At 49.0% G+C, this 19,203-nt stretch overlaps 1 protein-coding gene across 18 annotated transcripts in view; it reads right to left on the bottom strand.

The window, feature by feature from the left end:
* The window catches only part of MICAL3 (microtubule associated monooxygenase, calponin and LIM domain containing 3), a 177,129-nt gene that overhangs the window by 140,495 nt on the left and 17,431 nt on the right, over window positions 1-19,203 (bottom strand). For 2 of the 18 annotated variants that reach the window (XM_057556880.1, XM_057556878.1), the window contains exons 2-3: window positions 9,929-10,113; window positions 8,966-9,016 (exon numbers count right to left, since the gene is read on the bottom strand). The exons of 15 other annotated variants lie outside the window; for them this stretch is intronic. The gene's annotated coding sequence lies outside the window, so the exon portion shown is untranslated. The remainder of the gene's footprint in view (window positions 1-8,965; window positions 9,017-9,928; window positions 10,114-19,203) is intronic. One more of the 18 variants, XM_057556879.1, reaches the window with a different exon arrangement.

Raw genomic sequence — 19,203 nt, forward strand, 5'->3', positions numbered from 1 at the left:
CTCGGAGAGACAATCAGAGCACTGGACAGGGACTGGCAGCTGCAGCCCCATATTCCACCCTAACCATAACCCTAACCCTAACCCCTAACCTTAACCATAACCCCTACCCCTAACCCCATTCCATCCTAACCCTAACCCCAACCCTAACCCTTAACCCTAACCCCTAACCCCAACCCCTAACCCCTACCCCAACCCTAACCCCTAACCCTAACCCCATTCCACCCTAACCCTAACCCCTAACCCCAACCCTAACCCTAACCCCTAACCCTAACCCTAACCCCTACCCCAACCCTAACCCCTAACCCTAACCCCATTCCACCCTAACCCTAACCCTAAGCCTAACCCTAACCCTAAGCCTAACCCAAACCCCATTCCACCCTAACCCTAACCCCTAACCCCTAACCCTAACCCTAACCCTAACCCCATTCCACCCTAACCCATGTCACAGTGTGTCTGCTCCGCCCCCGCCCCCTCTCTATCCCTGCGTTCCTGTGGAAGACATGCCCACCCACCCCTCTCTACAGGGAGCCTTCCTTCTGTCCTGTACAGCCAGGGATTAGCAGGCAGACCAGCACTGGGAGAAGCTAGTACAGCAGGAGAAACAGACGGCATCTAAAAAGGCGCCCAGCTGAGAACCAACCAAAATCTAAGAGCCAAGACAGCCTCCTACGCTCACTCACACAGTGATTCCCACCTATCAGCATCCCATAATATGCTAGTTTGATTTTTACAAATTAACACTTTCTCAAGCTGCTGAGAGCACCGTTTTCTAAGATGAACCCCACAATTCTCTTGACAGCTCAACGCAAATCTGCTACGCATCTCAATGTGTCAGGGACAATTTCCTAGACAACTTCAGCCAGGGGTGGGAGGTGGAAATACATCTCCTGCCTGAAAAGTCCCCAGCTGATGTCACAGAGCTGCTGAGGATTTCAAGTGGAAAAGATCTGAGAGAACTCCAATTAACTCACTGAGCTGAGCATAGGATCCAGGTTTCCTGAGGACTTGGGTCCAGAGAATTTAGGAATTTCAGATTTTTAGTCATAAGCCCAAACCTTGGACCATTAGGTGGTATTTGTGGATGTGTACGTGCAAGGCGGAAGAAATAAGCAGGAAGACGGACTCCTGAGTGTGTCCTCTGTGACCCTGACATCCTAGGAGACACAGCCGCAGAGGGACACACACATCAGCTTCTCACTGTACTGACGTCGCACCCACTCCTCCGAGGACCTGCAACGGTGAGTGACGCAGCAAAGCCAAAAGGGGTCGCACATCACAATCACAGCTTCTAAACAAAACAGGGTTCGGGGAGGGGAGGAAGAGTCCTGAGATGTAAGAACAGCAACCTCCGAGGTGTGCCCAGGCCTGAGCTGCCACTGCTGCCAACTAAGACGTCACCTCCAGAAATACATGCCCCTCTTACCCACCAGGCTGCCAACTGACTCCTGCAACTGGATTATCATTCAGCTGGAAGGAGAGACGCAAGGACAGCCAGTCAGTATCCAGAGAAAGAATCACTGTCCCTCCAGACGCCTGCAGGAAGCAGGGCACACTCATGTGAGACATGCCAGCTACAGCAAAGAGCTCAGACACACTCACTCACTGTAGCAAGCCGTCTTTCTTAGCAACAGAACCCCAACTTGATCAGGGCCAGCAATGGTACAAAACCACGCTTCCCAGCCTCCCTTGAAGCTAGCTGTGACCATGTTTTCTAAGTGCTGGCTAATGAGATATAAGCAGAGGTGTGTGAGCCTTCCAGAAAGACTCCTTTAAGGGAGTTGTCTTACATGCGAGAGCAACTTTTTGTCTTTCTCTTCATTTCCTCTGTTTTGTGTTTTTCGTGGAAACAGAAATATGATGGCTGGAGCTCCAGCAGCCATGTCTGACCACCAGGTAACCTAAAGGATGGAAATCATGTGCCAGGGCAGTGGAGTTAGGTCAGTTAAACTCTCACCTGTCAACCCACGGAGTGGACCACATGCTGCAGCTAATAGGGCCAGAACTTCTATCTTTTTAGACAGAAGGAGGCAACGTCCTGATGACCATGGAAATGGCTACTGGCTGAGCCTCCCACCTCTAGGCCTCTTTACATAATGGAGAAAACCTTCTTTCATGTTTAAGCCATATTTTGCAATTCCCAGCAGTTTTGAAACTAACCCTAACGGATACACTAACCTTTATTCACTAAGGGAAGCTCTGAAGGAGACAGAACTGTGCACAGTCTTGCATGGAGAACAGAACAGACTCCAACGGGGCCGCTTACACAGAACGGCTTTGGCTAGACTTTCCTAAGTGGTAAGCCCTGTTACTAAAAAAGAGCAGAGCTTTTCTAGGAGTTAAGAGGAAGGAAGGTTCATCCCCAAGCAACTAAATATTCCACGTTACCCATAACTGAACTCTCAGGATAAACCGACCCAGGGAGGTGGCATGATTTGACCTCTTGGGTGATATTCACCTACAGATTTTCATCACCAATTAAAATTATGCAAACCCCATGACCCTCAACTTCTAACACTTTTAGGCCAGCTCATCTACTACCACCTCCTGCAGAAAAGCCCCGCCAACGCAGAGCCAGCAGACCTCTAACCCTTCTGTCCATTAACTCACCAACTAGCACACACCCTTACTTGGGTTAGGTGCTCAGTCCACGTGGTGTTATGTTCCCCAAAATGCAAACGCTTAACAGTCAGAGACAACAAGGGCTAGAGGCAGTTATAGAAGAAGGAAAGTGTCCTCCCCGCAAAGGTGCCTCCCCTGCTGGCCCAACCTCACCCTCTTCTCCCGTTAAAGATGGAGCAGACGCACTCCTCTGCCCCAAAGCCAAGGTCAAGTTGAACTGTCCATCCGTGGAGAGGACCATACCACCAACACGTTGCGACCAGCAGGGCCAGAACGGACCATGAGAAGGGGGCTTAGGTGGTGGTGGCCCTGGCCCTACGGCCCATTTTGCACCATGCGTGATTTACAATGACTGCCTACCCTTTGGAGAAGGGAGGAGAGGGCAGGATGGTTTTTGAAAGTCAAGTATTAGGTAGGTTAAGGAAATAAATTCCCCCCTGGTAGGGACGGAATCCTTCTAGGACAGAAAAACAAACATAGATCAATAAAGGGAGGAAAAACCCTGCAAAGAGTATAGAAAAAAAGAAAATTAACTTCATGTAAGACAGACCTCATAAGGACAGTTTACAGGAAATGGACTCATTCGACATGAAAATGAAAAAACTCAGGACACCTTCCCTGCCTTCAAGACCCACTAGTATTCCAGTGTCTAGAAGTGTACTTTGTATGCAAAAGAGCATTTACTATTTGTTGACTGATTAGCAAAAGGCAGCTGGCAATCCTCTCTGAGCCTCACAGGAAAAGATGAAAAGAAGATGTGCACAAAGAGCAGCAGACCGGCTCCAGGTAAGTGGTCCTCGTGTCCAGGGTAGAGATGGTCCGGGCAGCTCACGGCCCCCCCCGCCCTACCCTGTGCAGCATGGTCAGTTCCATCCTTACTCCTACAGAGGCTTATCGGCCCTCCTTCCCTGCCTTCCCACTACGCTGTCTGTCGTTACTTCATCATTTGCTTCTCACTAGGCAGTGAGCCCACTGTGCGGGGCGGGGGGATGCATGTCTTATTCAGTGTGTGTGTGTCTGCACACTCTGGGCCCCAGAGCCTGGCTCCTAGAACATAACGGATGCAGAACAAATGGATGAGAATGAAGCCAACAAGTATTTGCTGTTCACTCCCCATGTGCCTAGCACTGGGGACCAGAGTGAATAAGACAAACACTCCTGTGCTCAAGGAGCTTTCATTCTAGTGCGGGAGACAGCAGGCAAGCAAACGCCCACATATTAGAGGGAAACACGCACTGCGGAGGAAAAACGCAGTGTGGGAGAAGAACGGGAGGTGCTGGCTGGGGAGGGTGGCTGCCGTCACCCAGACTGGTCTGGGATTACCTGCAAGGGAATAGCACGCAAGACTGGAGGTGGGATAGTGCCGCCAGGGGACAACAGACTGTGTGGGACCTTGCAGGCCACTGTGAGGACCACTGGCTGCTGACAATACATCTAGGGGTGCAAGGGTGGGGGGAAGCAGGGAAACCGGTTTGGTGGTTACTGCAAAAATCCAGGGCATGGATGACTGTGACTTGGCTAAAGCGGTATCACTGTAGGTTGTGGTCAGATTCTGGATCAAAATACAAAAGTGGAGTTCACAGAATTTGCTAATGGATAAAATATGAGGTATGAGAATAAGAGAGCCTGAGGAGCTGAAAAGATAAAAAAAGAACAAATACATAAACCTCCTTCCTGCTGGGTCCCACTGGCAGCCCACGCACAGACGAAGTAACCCCTTGGCCATCTCGCTGTGCAGGAGCGTCACACCTGGCGAAGCTGGTCCCCTGGCAGAGGCCCTCCCCCACGCTCGAGAGCTGACCCTGGATCCAGCCTCTCACCCCACCCCCACTTTGCTTCCTACACTCTTGGCCCCGTGACCCTTTGCTAAGTAGATGGGCACATGGTCTCACCCACAGAATCTGCTCCTTTATCAACCATGAACAGGTCCAGAACAGCTCAGTGCAGCTCCTGATAAAGAGAAGGTCTACATCCTTAGCACGTTCCCCAACTGCTAGAGTCTCTTCCCCACACTTTGTGCCACTTAAGGAGGCAGTATCACCTCCAACACAGAGGAGGCGGCCCAGACTTGGGGGTGGAGGTGGGAGAACGGAGACAAGAAGGGGAAAACAAGAGAGCAGCCGCTGGAGGGTCTGCACCCCAAATCCCCCCTCAGGCTGTGCCTGTCCTCAGCCATTCAAGAGCATCTCCTGCTCAAGGGAAGGCCTCCATCCCCACCCACACGTGCCATCACCACCATCACCAAATCACCCATCTAGACCTACTCCTCTCCTCTTCCACCCCACTTTCCAAAGAGCAAAAGGGTACTTGGCATTTCCATGAGATTCACCTTTGAAAATATACTGTTTGGGGTTTCTTTTCCTAGCCAAATCCATACAATCTTGTCCTGAACATTCAGCCTGAGACAGACAATAAGACATACAGAAAAAAGAATTCAAAATGGGGCAAAGGTAGGGAAGTGCTTCTTACTGATCATTTTCTAGGCCAATGACTGTAAGATCATGGTAAGCGTGTCAATCAAGTGTTTGCTGACTGCTCACAAAGTGGCCAACATACGATGACCCCTGGAAGAGACACGCAGACAAGACAGCATTCCCACCCTCAAGAAGCGTACAATCCAATTAAGGAAGAAACTACCGCAGGCACGAGAGCAAACAAGCAAATGCTTCCTATACTGCGTGGCCAGGCTATCGGAGTAAGGATGGTTAGGATCTGGGTGAGCAGAGAAGAGACAGAGGAGGCACAGACAAGGCTAGAGGCAGCACTCAGCAGAGCGCACGCAGGGGACTGGGAGCGTGGTGACAACTGCCCTGTGGGCTTCCAAAGCCAGGTACAACAGCTGATGGGGGCCTTGCAGCGAGCAGCCCAGCCTTCAAAGCAGGATGGCTTGGCCACAGCCAGGAGGGTGGTACCAAGGAGGATGGAACTGCTGCCGGGCAATGTCCAGGAGGCCTGGACAGTCACTTGGGCATAAAATGAAGGGGGAAGAGACTAGAACTATAGCAATGGGAACCGGAATCTAAAAAGGGAAAGTCCTTACAATACTGAGCACCAATTATGGCAGGTGTAGTCTTAGACATTGGAGATAAGCGATTTCCAAAGATGTTTTGAAGAAAGAAATAACAAAGCGGATTAGCTATAGAGGGTATAGAAACCAACTGCTGACTTTATTTACTACCTGCATTCTGTTCAAGGGTGGAAAGGCTAATAAATACTTTATATCCCAATCAGTGGCTTAATTTTATCTACAACTTTCTTAGACACAGAATGCTTAAAGGAAGACTCTGTTAGGGACACACACACGTGAGATGAAATGACAGCCATCTTTAGTTCTTCATGGAATTATTTTGCTTCCCTGTGTTTTACATAAATATGGATGAAAAGATCTGAAAATTCCTAACTATCTCCCAAGCAGTAAAGCAAGACCATTGTTAACACGTAACGGGCCTACATCACCATTCCTTACCCTGACACGGCCAAGCACACCTTCCTTCTGCGGGAGCCTGAGGAGGTGACGACAACGGGCAGGGGCTCGAAGTACCTCTGACCCCCCGGGCACTGAGGAAGGCTTTTCACTCATCTGAGCCCTCTCTCACCCTCTAAGTGCCCCACAAGCCCCAGGGGTCACGACAAACCTGGCACACAGGCTCTGCTGAAGACACGGCCACATGCACTGGGAGCCGTGAAAGCTTCTTCTGCCACCTCCCACCCTAACCCACACTCCAAAATGCCACAGACCGAGCATCAGCCTCCCAGGGAAGATGCTCAGGCTCCAGACAACTGAGCAGCCAGCTGAGGGTCAGGTGCCTAGGGGTGTATTTAAGGATGTGGCCCCTCTCCGCTGCATTTATAACACAGGGCAATTCTGAGCCCCTCACAGACTCTTCAGCGCAATGGCAATGACGACCAAGGTGCTCACAGAGACGCCCTTCTATGCATCCCCAAGGCAAAGGCAGGTTGGTTTCCTAAGCCCAAGCCACAGGACATTGTAAGTGGAGTATATTCAAAGCAGTACACTACTGAGCTGGAATCCTGTGTCCTCACAAGGATGAAGAAGGAGCCAGTCGTTACCCAAAACCCGCCTCTCCTCCTCAGCCCCAGTGCGAGAACCAAGGAGGGCAAAGCTGGAGCAAGGCCAGTCTGCTGTATCACTCTGCCACTCTGGTCTGCAGCAGCCAGCCCTGCTCCGACAGGCTGTCCTCCTGTACATCCTTCTGATGCACTTTGAGGCCAAATATGCACAAGCCCAGTCTTCTGGCGATTCACAAAGTAACTGCTAACGGAGGATACTGCTCCAGGTAAGACACCACTGCCCTCAAGCGAGGCTTCTTCTGTTTGATCATCTGCCCACGGGGCTAATGCGTGCATCTGGGTTTTGTCCACCATCTCTGCACATGGCACACGTCCATACTTATTACCAACCGTAATGGGGGGCAGGGGAGTCAAAGGGATTAGCTCCAGAAGACTTTGACCCCACCTGAGATGAAAGTCTTAAAACCAGGCTCACGCCTCTGCCAGCCGTCACCCACCTCAACACCGTCCCAGTCTACACCAGAATCCTACAGACACCCAGGTTGTGTGGGCAGGGAATTGGATCCACAAATAAACTGTCCCTTTAAGGATCCACAGCAACTTAAAAGCAGCTGGTTTCTGGTATGAACCAGTCCTCAGAAAGCAACTCTCACTTCATCTACAAAGGACAAGGTCCAACAATTTGACTTTTGTTTAAAAAAAATAAAATAAAAGGAAAGAATTGCTCCACACAGATAAATTCAAGACTCAGACACAACTGCTGGTTCAAGAACAGGGATTGAGGGCTTTTCAAAGCAGCCAGAAGGCTGCTGAGTGTGACTGTCCTGCTAAAGCTAAACGTGGCTGGTTGAGGTCTGGGTCGAGGGGAAGGGGAACAGTCCTGAACAGAAAGGTCCCGCCTGCAGGGGCACAAAGCAGGCGCAGAGCTCACGGTGGGGCCTCTGCACTGCCCATGCCCAGGGCAGATCCAGCAGAGCTGATCTTGCCCATACAGGCAGGTATCTCCTGCCCTGCCCTGCAGTAGCAAGTCCTCCGACAGAGGCAACTGTGTGGCCAGAGGAAATCCAGACTTCTCCTCTCTCCTCTCCCTCTCTCCCCATCTTTGTTTAAAAGAGAAGGGGAGGGACTTCTCTTCCCTGGTCGTCCAGTGGGTAAGGCTCCGTGCTCCCAATGCAGGGGGCCCGGGTTCCATCCCTGGACCGGCAACTGGATCCCAAATGCCGCAACCAAGAGTCTGCATGCTGCAGCTAAGAATCCCACATGCTGCAATGAAGATCCCGTGTGCCGCAAATAAGACCCGGAGGAGCCAAAATAAATAAATAAATAAATACTTTTTTTTAAAAAAAAGAGAAGGGGAATACTTCTGTGCCTAAGAAGTGTTGCGACTGCAAGAGTCCTATATCAAAAAACAATGACTGAGGACTTTCCTGGTGTTCTCAGAATCTGCCCTGCCAATGCAGGGGACACAGGTTCGAGCCCTGGCCTGGGAAGATCCCACATGCCACGGAGCAACTAAGCCTGTGTGCCACAACTACTGAGCCTGCGCTCTAGAGCCTGTGAGCCAGAACTACTGAGCTCATGAGCCACAAATACTGAAGCCCAAGCGCCTAGAGCCCATGCTCCTCAGCAAGAGAGGCCACCGCAATGAGAAGCCCATGCCCCACAACGAAGACTCAACGCAGCCAAAAATTAAAAATATAAATAAATAAATTTATTTTTTAAAAAAACAAAACAATGACTGAGACACTGCTTTGGGAAAGATCTCCAGTATTCTCCTTACTTGCTGCAAGTAATAAATCCTTCCTTCTCCCCCAAAAAAAAGAAAAGAAAACAATGGCTGACTTTTTAAAGGATTTCAGTAATACCTGGGATCTCTAAAAGATCCTGAAATTGGCACAAGATGGTTATAATTTCAGTGCTTAAGAGAAGCTCTGAAGTCACATCATTTCCACACAGCGATCAGAGGTAGTTTCTTACCATATAGTTGGGAGGCTTTATTTTTTGGTCTCCTGCCTCAAAGAAAGTCCCTACTCCAAACCAAGTACTGTGATGGTGGTAATAATGATACTATCAAAAATATCAGCTGCAATTTATTAATCACATTACCACATACTAGGCATGTTTAAGAGCCAGCTACCTATCTTTCCTCATTTAATTCTCCTTGTGAGGTAGGTACAATTTTTAGGCTGATTTTATAGATAAGAAAAAGGAGACACAGAAAAGTAACTTGCCCAAAGTCACACAGTGAATGATATAGCTGGCACTTAACCCCAGGAAGTCTGGAACCACTAGACTAAACAGCCTCTGTACTTACATCTGCTAGATTTTCATCCTGAAACAACCCTATGAGTCATCATAGGGTTATCTGCAAATTACAGATGGGGGAAAAAAAGAATGAAGAAAGGTCGGATAATTCGTCCAGCTAGTAAGCTACAGGGACAGACAGGGTCAGGAATCGGATCCAGGTCTCTGACCTCCACGTTCTACACTCTTCACTTCTCCACACTCCAGGGCGGCTTGATCAGCCAACACGGGACCTCTGTACAGATGGTTGTTCCCAGGACCAGAAGAGGTGGCACTAGGTCCCAAGGGCATACAGGCAGGGAAGAATTAAGAACCATCATGCCTGTATGCCAGCTGTGGCAGTGAGAACACTTCAGGACTATCTGACCTCTTGCCCTTGCACCGTATCCTGACATTCACGAAAGACGGTGTACAGTGGCACTAGCAGAGCGATTTGGTTTCCAGGTGCTTTGTTAACACCAGGGAGCTCTCCTGGCGTTAGCTCAGCTCTGTCTGAATGGCACGGCTGGCATGTGCGCAAGAGAGTAGCAAAGTGGCGCTGGGCTTTGTTCCCATTTAAATGCCAGGCTTGAACTGGAAAAAAAGAACCATCATGCCATGAGGAATCTGCCATCTGCTGCCCACTTCGTGGCTCTTAAACAGGATTTACCCTGTCATGTCCTGCTCAAAAACTAGAGACTTATTATCCCTCATCATGTCTCCTGTGTAATTTCAAGTCCCTCTGGCTTGAGTTACCCGATCTCATCTCCCACTTTCCCCAAGAAACCCAGCCCTCCCTCCAGTTTGGCGACCCCACTCCACCCCACCCCAGGGCACATCCCTCTCACTCGGATGTGGCTCACGTGGCTCCCAGCACCTGAATCCGCTCGTGCTCATCTCCCTGCCATGTTTCAGAGCCCCTCGCCACCCCCAGCCCTTCCTGAGCGCCTCCGCCTCTGGGCACCTTCGCAGTTCCAAACAATTTCATACTTACTCATATCCAAGCAGTACTGTTTGCCATTGTTTCTGTTTCCCAAAGCGAAATTCCTTAGGGGAACAACCATGCAGGATCTCAGGAGGCACAGACACCAGAAGGCTTCCGAGCACAGGCTTGGGAGTCAGACAGAGATTGGATCCTGACTGCCACGCGCTCAGCCATCCAATTCCTAGTTGGCACACCTGTAAAATGGAGGTGAAAACAGTACCTACTTCACAGGGTATTTCTAAGAAGTAAATGAGAGAATGCATCTCTACAGCGTTTTCCACAATGCCTGGTAAAGATGCTCAATAACTAATTAATTCAATGGTAACACACCGGGCCACAGTGTTTGCTGAGTGTGCAGCTGGAGCACGACAGGCAGCTGCGTTAAGTGACGGAAGACTACTGAAGGCTGAGCACTACGTGTAACAACTCGACAGAAGAAGAAAAGCAAGAGGGAGCGCAAGGAAGTAAAATAATAGAGTGGAACAGGGAAAACAGGATCTAAGAACTCAACCAAATCTGAAAACACTTCCTGGGCACTGACTATGAGCAAGCACACCAAGGGGCACAGAGGGTGTGTAAGACAAAGGTCCCACACTCATGGGGCTTAGGATCCAGCTAAGCACTTAAGACAACACACAAAATAACTAAAAACACAAAAAAGTACATAACTGAGAAATGAATGGTACAGCCAGGGGTTTCCAGCTTTTTTCAGTTATAACTCCTTTTTACCATCAACTATTTCTTTTTTGATCATTATGTGATATATGGCATTCCTTATAATACCTTGTTGATTTGGAAAAAATGCCTAACAATAAAAGAAATCTACTACGAATTCAACATTTTCCAATGAATTTGTATTTTGTCAATCACAACAGCATCTACGTGCACTGCAGAAAAGGCAGAACATATATATTCGCGATGTCATTAACTCAAGCTATGACGTTTGATGAATCTACTCAATAGATCCACAAGACTGGCCGATGGGCAGTACACACACACACACACACACACACACAGAGTCTCTGCCCAAAGCATGGTGAATCACTGGCAGAGAATCCTACTGACAACAGTAGTTCAGAAGCGAGTAGAGACTAGATGACACAGTTCTAACAGATTCAACTCAATAAACACTTAACTAACTTAACTACAACAAACAGTTAACTATTATAATGAAAGAGATCCTGGAGGACGGGTGGGATGAAGCTGGGCGGAGGGAATGGGGAACGTGACCGGCGTGTGCAAACCCGAGCCTGGAGCCTCCTCTGCAGGCACGCTGGGGGGAGGACGGGACCGTGACCTGGGCACAAACTCAACCCACCGTCTGGAAGGGACACAGCTGCTCAAAAGACGAGTACTGCAGATGCCAGGAGCTCCTGTGTGAAGAGCACGGGCTCCAGAGTCCACGGATCTGGACTTGAATCTGGGACCCACCCCCACTGGGCCTCGGTCGGTGAAGGAAGGCTTCTGAAGCCCCATCTCCCTGCTGTAAAACAGAGACCAACACTATCTGCCTCATAGGGAGATAAGGATTTTGAGGTGAGGCTAAAATAAGTAACCATGGTGAAGTGAGCCCGCGGTGTCCCAGGGAGCAGATAGTGCCGCGGTGCCCACGACCATACCACAGGGAGTGCCAAGGTGAGACTGAGTGCAGCATTCCTCAAACAGATTTGACCACAAAGCAGTTTTAAGTTAAAATTTACAGAAGGAATCAGTAAAGGAGCGCAAGAGGTATGAGGTACACTTAGATTAGCATGGGACGACAAATAAGAAAACACCTAAGGATCCAAACTATGAATTCAACATTTTAGATAATTCTTTCAATTATTTTATTAATTTATTATGTATTTTATTAATCACAAATTGAATCAAAAGGTCTCATGGGTAAATGAACTGTTGCAAAAATGACTAGTTTTTAAGAGGTTTATAAATAAAATCCTCCCCCCTACCAAAAAATTGAGTAAAATTCAATCATCTTATTAAGAATATGTTTTGCTTTTCTCCAGACCCCTTTTAACAGTCCGTGGAACACAGTTCAGGAAGCACTACCTCAGAGTGGGGTGCGGTGCTGAAATAGAGGACAAGATAAATAGGAACGAGGAAGACACAACAAATAAAATATTATTCTACACTTCTATGAACACTGATAAATTGTATGGCTTAGACAGCTGGACTTGGTACCTCTTCTCACCACCCCCAACTTAAGGACCATGAAAACACCTGTTGTATGCCAGGAATGCTACAGGCATTAGGGGATAGGACTTCTCAGGATAGAGGAGGGGAGGAAAAGGCAGTGAAGGGAAAATTATCAAATTCTGCTTCTGAATTTGGCCTTTTTAAAAAATTTTTATTTATTTATTTATTTATATTTATTTTTGGCTGTGTTGGGTCTTCGTTTCTGTGCGAGGGCTTTCTCTAGTTGCGGCAAGCGGGGGCCACTCTTCATCGCGGTGCGTGGGCCTCTCACTGTCGCGGCCTCTCTTGTTGCAGAGCACAGGCTCCAGACGCGCAGGCTCAGCAGTTGCGGCTCACGGGCCTAGTTGCTCTGCGGCATGTGGGATCTTCCCAGACCAGGGCTCGAACCCGTGTTCCCTGCATTGGCAGGCAGATTCTCAACCACTGCGCCACCAGGGAAGCCCCTGGCCTTTCTTTTAATTTGGATTTTTTTTAACTGTATGTGTATTATTACTATAGAAATCAGATGCTTTTTCAGAAGTGAAAACTAAAGCTTAAAAACAAGGAAGACAACGTGCCACTGTAGTGAACGGACACAATTCTGATTGCAGAGGGCCTTTATCTGTCCCCCAAAGGGAGCTCCGACCAGTGTGGCCTGGGGTAGAGAATGGAGACCCCCGTGTGGGCTCCACGACAGCGAACGGCTCCTCAAGGACTCAGAACCAGGCCCAACTCCATCCGACAACGAGCAGGAGAGCCGCCCTCTCCTGGAAGGCAGCTGGAGATGCCATGGAACTGGGGCCCGGTCACACAGCCGCTCTGCACACCAAGGCCAGTCCCTCAGAGCGGCGTTTCTGTGCAGTCCGGGCCACTGTGCCAGGAGGGCGGGAGAGGCGGCCCAGGGACTTTCCGTCTGCGAATCCTGGCAGCCCGAGCAGCCGCAGAAGGCAAACCCAGGGCAGAGAAGAGGACCAAAGGAAAGTCTGATTAATAATTACACTCTGAGTTTACACAGCACTTCTTTCTTCCCTGATGAGCTTGAAGTGTTTTGGAGACATTACTTCACCAGGGCCTTCAGGTTCTTTATTTAAGACAGTCTCCAGCACACGGGAAAGCTGAACTTAAGTCCACTTTAAAAGATTAGGAAGAGCACACATACCCACACCAATCTGCCCGAGGGGAATCGGCAGAGCGATGAGACTCCAAGCTCCCGTTCTCCTCGCTGTTCTGGCCAGTAGCATAAGGTTGCTTCTCAAAAATGATTCTGAGAGTTTAGGAAAAACTGAGTATCCCACAGGTCCCAAAATAAGCGTCTAGAATTACACAGAACAGAATAATAGTCCTGCCTTACCCACAGCACAGATCAAGGGCCCAAGTTGCCTTAAATCATTTCTAAGACAAGCCAAAAAAGGAATAAAGGAGAGAGGGAAATGGAAGGAAGAAAGAGGAAAGGAAAAAAGCTCATGTGTTGTGCCGAGATCAAAGTAGTTTCCATTTGTATCTCAAGAGAGGGGCACTGGTTGGCTCCGTAGGCCTGTCTACTGCAAGCCAACCAGAGCACTATAATCTACAGGATAAATCGCTAGTCATTTTACAATTCTTTCTTGTCTCTCAAAAAAAATACATCTGTTTCTATAAGAATACTCAGTCATTTAGCATTTATTGTGAGTCTACCAAATACCAGGCATCATGCTGGGTCTGAGTACAGAAGTGAACAAAACGTCTCCTATGCTGGATGGAAATGCAGTGGTGGACACAGCCATCAGGACAAAAATGTCAACACAAACAGAAAAACAAGTTCATACTTACATACCATGAAGAGGTCTGAGGGGGAGAGAAGAGCAGAAGGTAAGAGGAAATTACACAAGGGACCCTTGGCTGGGGTGGTCAGGAAGGCCGCAGGAGCGAAGTGCTGTCTTGCCTGAGGCGGAGGGTGGAGCTGAGGGAAGGCGGGAGCTTCCTGCAGGGGCAGGAGGAGGCACAGGTGCACGGCCATCAGGTGAGAACAGACGTGGGCCTTCCAGGAACTCTGGGTTCTCACCATCAGGTTAGAACAGACGTGGGCCTTCCAGGAACTCTGGGTTTAAAGGTCACTGGGAGAGGAAGAAGAGGACAGCAGGGCAGGCGAGGCCACATTATGGAAAGCCAGGCTTGGCATCTTAAGGAAAGTGGATTTAAGGACCTTGCTTCTTCCTGTGTCCCTCATAGCTCTCGGCCCAATGCCTTCCTCATGGCAGACACCAAGAGAACACACGCTTCATTCAAATATAAACCACTGACCATTTAACAAGCAATGCAATGACTTAAAACCTTCGCCCTCAAGAATCTTAAAGAAAAAAGAACAAAAAAAAACAGGCCACCCCTCCACCCCAAATGACAAATGTTCTTGAGACAACAAGAAAAATATCCTGAGACAGTATCTAATTAAATGCCAAATGAAATGCTCAAGTCGTATGTCGTTCCCTGGAAGGGGGGTAATTTTAGGCCATAGTAGTGATGACAGGTTTCCCAGAGAGGGTAGGACTGCAAGTGGAAACTGAAGTTCGGGGAGAATTTAGCTAAGCCACCTGGGAGGATGCTCCAGGAGCACAGAACAGGGTAAACTCAAGAGCACAAGCAGAAACGAGCAAGGCCTGTTTGAGAAAAATACACACAAAGGGACATCTGGGCCCATCCTGGACACCCGCACAGCAGTCCAGCCCAGAAGCCTCTCCAGGCCGGCTGGCCCAGCCTCAGGGCCTTGCAGGGGACAACAGGAAGGTACCCACCGGTCAGGCCCCCGCTGGTCTCCTGCCTGGCACACTCTGGGTGAGCGGCCTGGAAAGGAGTGTGAGTGAGACTGTCTGCCCCAGGAGGAGACAGACAGGCAGAGGGCTACAGATCTCATTCACTGGGATAAAAAATTAAACGCCAAGAAGGAGGGTGAGAAGAGGAAAAATCCAAGTTGTTGTAGAATTACGCAACTGAAATTCCATGCATAAGCCAGGAAATTCAAAGGTCACAGTTCCCACAGCAACTGCAAGCTGAGCCGCCGCCGGCTGTGTAGTCTTTGGCTCCGCCGGGCCCAAGGGGAAGCACCCTACCGTGCGCAGGGCTCAGTCAGTGCCCGGTGCTTGGCCTCCAGACCGCACCGCCAGCCACGACCTGCCGCTCAGGGTCCCAGGCCCGGCCCCTGGAGCGCCAGGCAGTCCTGGGCCGTGCTGCTCTGAGCTCACCTGCGTGGCCACACCAGGCTGCAGTCCCGGATTCGGATTCTTTTAGGCAGAGCTCCACCCTGACCCCGTGCCCACCAACTCGAGTCTCTAATCTTAACTCTTCTTCAGGTTGCTTGACCTTGAGAGGGAGGGGAAGGTGCACAGGGGAGGGGCTGCTACCCCCTCTTTACATCTGTGGCATCCCACACATGCAAAGCCTCACCGACTGGGAAAAAGGGCGGGGCCGGGCGGCAAGGGAATGTTGGGCTTCAAAGGACACCACCAGAAAAAGGGAAAAGACAACCCACAGGGACCTCCCTGGTGGTCCAGTGGTAGAGAATCCACCTTCCAATGCAGGGGACAGGGGTTTGATCCCTGGCCGGGGAGCTAGGATCCCGCGTGCCGCAAACTACAGAGCCCACACACCCTGGAGCCCGCGCACCTTGACTAGAGAGAGAAAACCCGCATGCCACAACTAGAGAGAAGCCCGTGCCCCAACAAAGGGTGCCCCAACAAAGGATCCCCGGGTGCCTCAACAAAGGTCCCACATGCCGCCACTAAGACCCGACGCAGCCAAAAAAAAAAAAAAAAAGAGATAACCCACAGAATGGGAGATTTTTGCAAATTATTCACCTGATAAGGGCCTTGTCTCTAGAGAATATGTAACTGAGCATATGTTCCTTCCCCAGAGGGGCGGGGACACAGGCAGGTCATCCAAGGCCCTGCACCCATCCTGAAGCAGCCTGTATTATGATAGTGGAGGATGGGGCCTGAGCCCCCTTCTACCCTCACCCCGCAGTCTGGGGTCGCAGCTAAGGCTGTGGGTATCTGCCTGTGGGTGGAAGGAAAACCAATAGGCACCTGGAGATCATGGGCCTTTTTAAAAGACAAGGCCCCTGAGGTTCTCCTCCTCCTCACTGTTCAATCATCACAACAGAAAAGACTCACACCCAAAAAAGTTTATGTTCTGGAAATCTTACCTCCCTTCAGGCGACGTCTTATGTGAGTAGCTGATATTACGGGCTCTGGGCAAAGGATGACTTTCCTGTTACTTTGGCTGCCAAACTGGCCATAGACAAGGAAAGCATGAGGTCGTCAAGTGGAGGCCCTGCTCCACACTGAGCAGCTGTCTGACCTGAGCACGGCCCTCCGTGATGTGATGAAACTGCCCTGCATGACGTCACGAGAAGTAAATGGACTAAGGCATGTAAGAGCCACACTGCAGGCCTAACACGCAGGAGCTCAACAAGCGGAGTCACTAGATTGCTGCTATTTCTTCTCACACCCAACCTGATGGCCCACTTCACTTATAAGAGCTGGGTCCAAATTAACGATAGCAACAAGAACAGCAGCAATTATTGTAGCTGACATTTAATATGGGCTCACTCTGTGATGAAGTCCACACGAGATTTCACTTAATCCTCACGACAACCCTGTGATATAGATGTTATTATCCACATCCTTGGGTCAAGAAACAGGACAGTCACGTACTCAAGGTCACACAGTTCTAAGTGCTAGAAGATGGACGTAAACCCAGACAATCTGGCTCTGGAGCCCTCACATTTAACCACATCACAGCCGTCCTCAGGTGTCTGTCCCACCAAGAGCAAAGCAGGCAAAGACGTTCCAAAAACATCCCAAGAGTGACTTCCATGACAGAACTTCCAGCCTTGGGTTGACCTAGTGACCACAAAACCATGTGGAGGGTTCTGAGTTCTGCAGAAGAGAAAGGCCAGAAGCAATCCAAGATGCCACCATCACCCACTGTCACCCACTGATCACAGGTAGCTCTGTTCAAAGTGGGGGCGCGGGACTATGCTTCATTTCACAAGTACACTTGCTAAAAAAGCATTCTGATACCTCACGGGTAACAGTGAACAAGCCTGGGAATTTTCAAACTGTCTTACACACTACTTGACTCCCGCTCTATTTCATAAACCCCACAACTGTCCCGCATTTGCACAGACAGGACTTCTCACCTTCTCCACTGTCCTTACCCAGGTCTCCTCTCCCTCACATATCTGTTCCTATGCGCCACACACCCTCTAGGCCCCAGCTACATGGTTTATACCCACTTGTTCAGATTACATACAAAGAAAAAAGTCAACACATTCATTTACCCCAACTTAGAAATGGAAATACCTGATAAAGAAAGGGATACAGAACAAATGAGGCACTGAAAAACCACATTTGCAAGTAATCCCAAGTATGTCCCCCCAAGGAGACCCCAGCATCCCCACGACTAGTGGGAATGCGACCTTGGACAGAGACAGCCCACCTCCTGTGCTGGCTCCCTTCTCGAGGGGACATACTACCCTACTTACTGCTATGCAGGCGGTAGGAAGGGAGCAGATGAGACAGCCAACAGAACACTACTACGTAAGTCAGATGTCTTACTGCTTTTTAGACTTGTCTGAACAGCCTAGGGAGAAGGTAGACTACTAAAGTATCTTGCAGGGATCAGGGCAGGAGGTAGTTCACGTTTTTCATTGTGGTAACTTATCTCCATAACCCAGATACACTTCTAGTTATTAAATTCCATGCCTTATACTAGAGTAAATAGAGCCGAAAATCTCACTAGATAACACAAGAGAGTTAAGACTACAATGGGAAGTGACACTGCTCCATTTTCCTGACTTAATGCTTAAATACAACCTCAGTATACTGTGTCCAACCTCCAGCTATTCCCAGAAGCCTGGCCCCCAATCAGTGTGTTTAAGAGTCATCAGCTTATGGCTGTTTTTACCAGCAACATAGTGAGTAAAATGCTATAAAGAGCCTATATGCCTTAGTCTCTGCTTTCATAAGATTTTAAGTTTCTAAAAGCTAAAACAAAGTCACTAACATAAGGTCTAAGTATTGAAGGTTATGAAACTGGCTACAGACTATTCAACTGTAGAGACTTGTTAAATACAACAGAAACACCTGAAAGCATAGACATTTGTCATGTAAATCTGGATTTACTCAAGAACTGAGGGCAAATTTGACCTGTCAAAACTAACAACTTTTATACTTTGAAACATACAGAACACTGTCAAGAAAGTGAAAGGACAGCCCACAGAGTGGGATAAAATATTTGCAAATCATATATCGGATAAGGAACTCATTTCCAGAATATATAAAGAACTCTTACATCTTGATAATTAAAAAAGTAACCCAAATTTTTAAATGGGAAAAGGATTTTAATAGATATTTCTCCGAAGAAGGTATACAAATGGTCAATAAGTACACAAAAAGATGCTCAACATCATCAACCACTACGAAAATGCTAATCAAAACCACAGTGAGGGCTTCCCTGGTGGCGCAGTGGTTGAGAGTCTGCCTGCTAATGCAGGGGACACGGGTTCGAGCCCTGGTCTGGGAAGATCCCACATGCCGCGGAGCAACTAGGCCCGTGAGCCACAATTGCTGAGCCTGCGCGTCTGGAGCCTGTGCCCCGCGACGGGAGGGGCCGCGATAGAGAAAGGCCCGCGCACCGCGATGAAGAGCGGTCCCCGCACCGCGATGAAGAGTGGCCCCCGCTTGCCGCAACTGGAGAAAGCCCTCGCACGAACCGAAGACCCAACACAGCCAAAAATAAATAAATAAATAAATAAATAAATAAGAAAAGCCTTTAAAAAAAAAAAAAAAAAAAAAAAAAAAACCACAGTGAGATACCCCTTCACACCTACCAAGACAGCTAGAACCAAAAGGATAATAGCAAGTGGTAGCGAGGATGTGGAGAAGCCGGAAGCCTCATACCGTGCAGGTGGAAACGTAAGATAGTGCAGCCACTTTGGAAAACAGTTCTGCAGCTCCTCAGAATGTTAAACAGAGTTATCACAAGACCCAGCAATTCCACTCCTAGGCAGGCATATATACAAGAGAAATGAAAACACATGTCCACACAGAAACTTGTACACGAATGTTCATCGCGAC

Source organism: Balaenoptera acutorostrata, chromosome 11 (genome assembly GCF_949987535.1).
Source record: "Balaenoptera acutorostrata chromosome 11, mBalAcu1.1, whole genome shotgun sequence".
Taxonomy (NCBI): Eukaryota; Metazoa; Chordata; class Mammalia; order Artiodactyla; family Balaenopteridae; genus Balaenoptera; species Balaenoptera acutorostrata.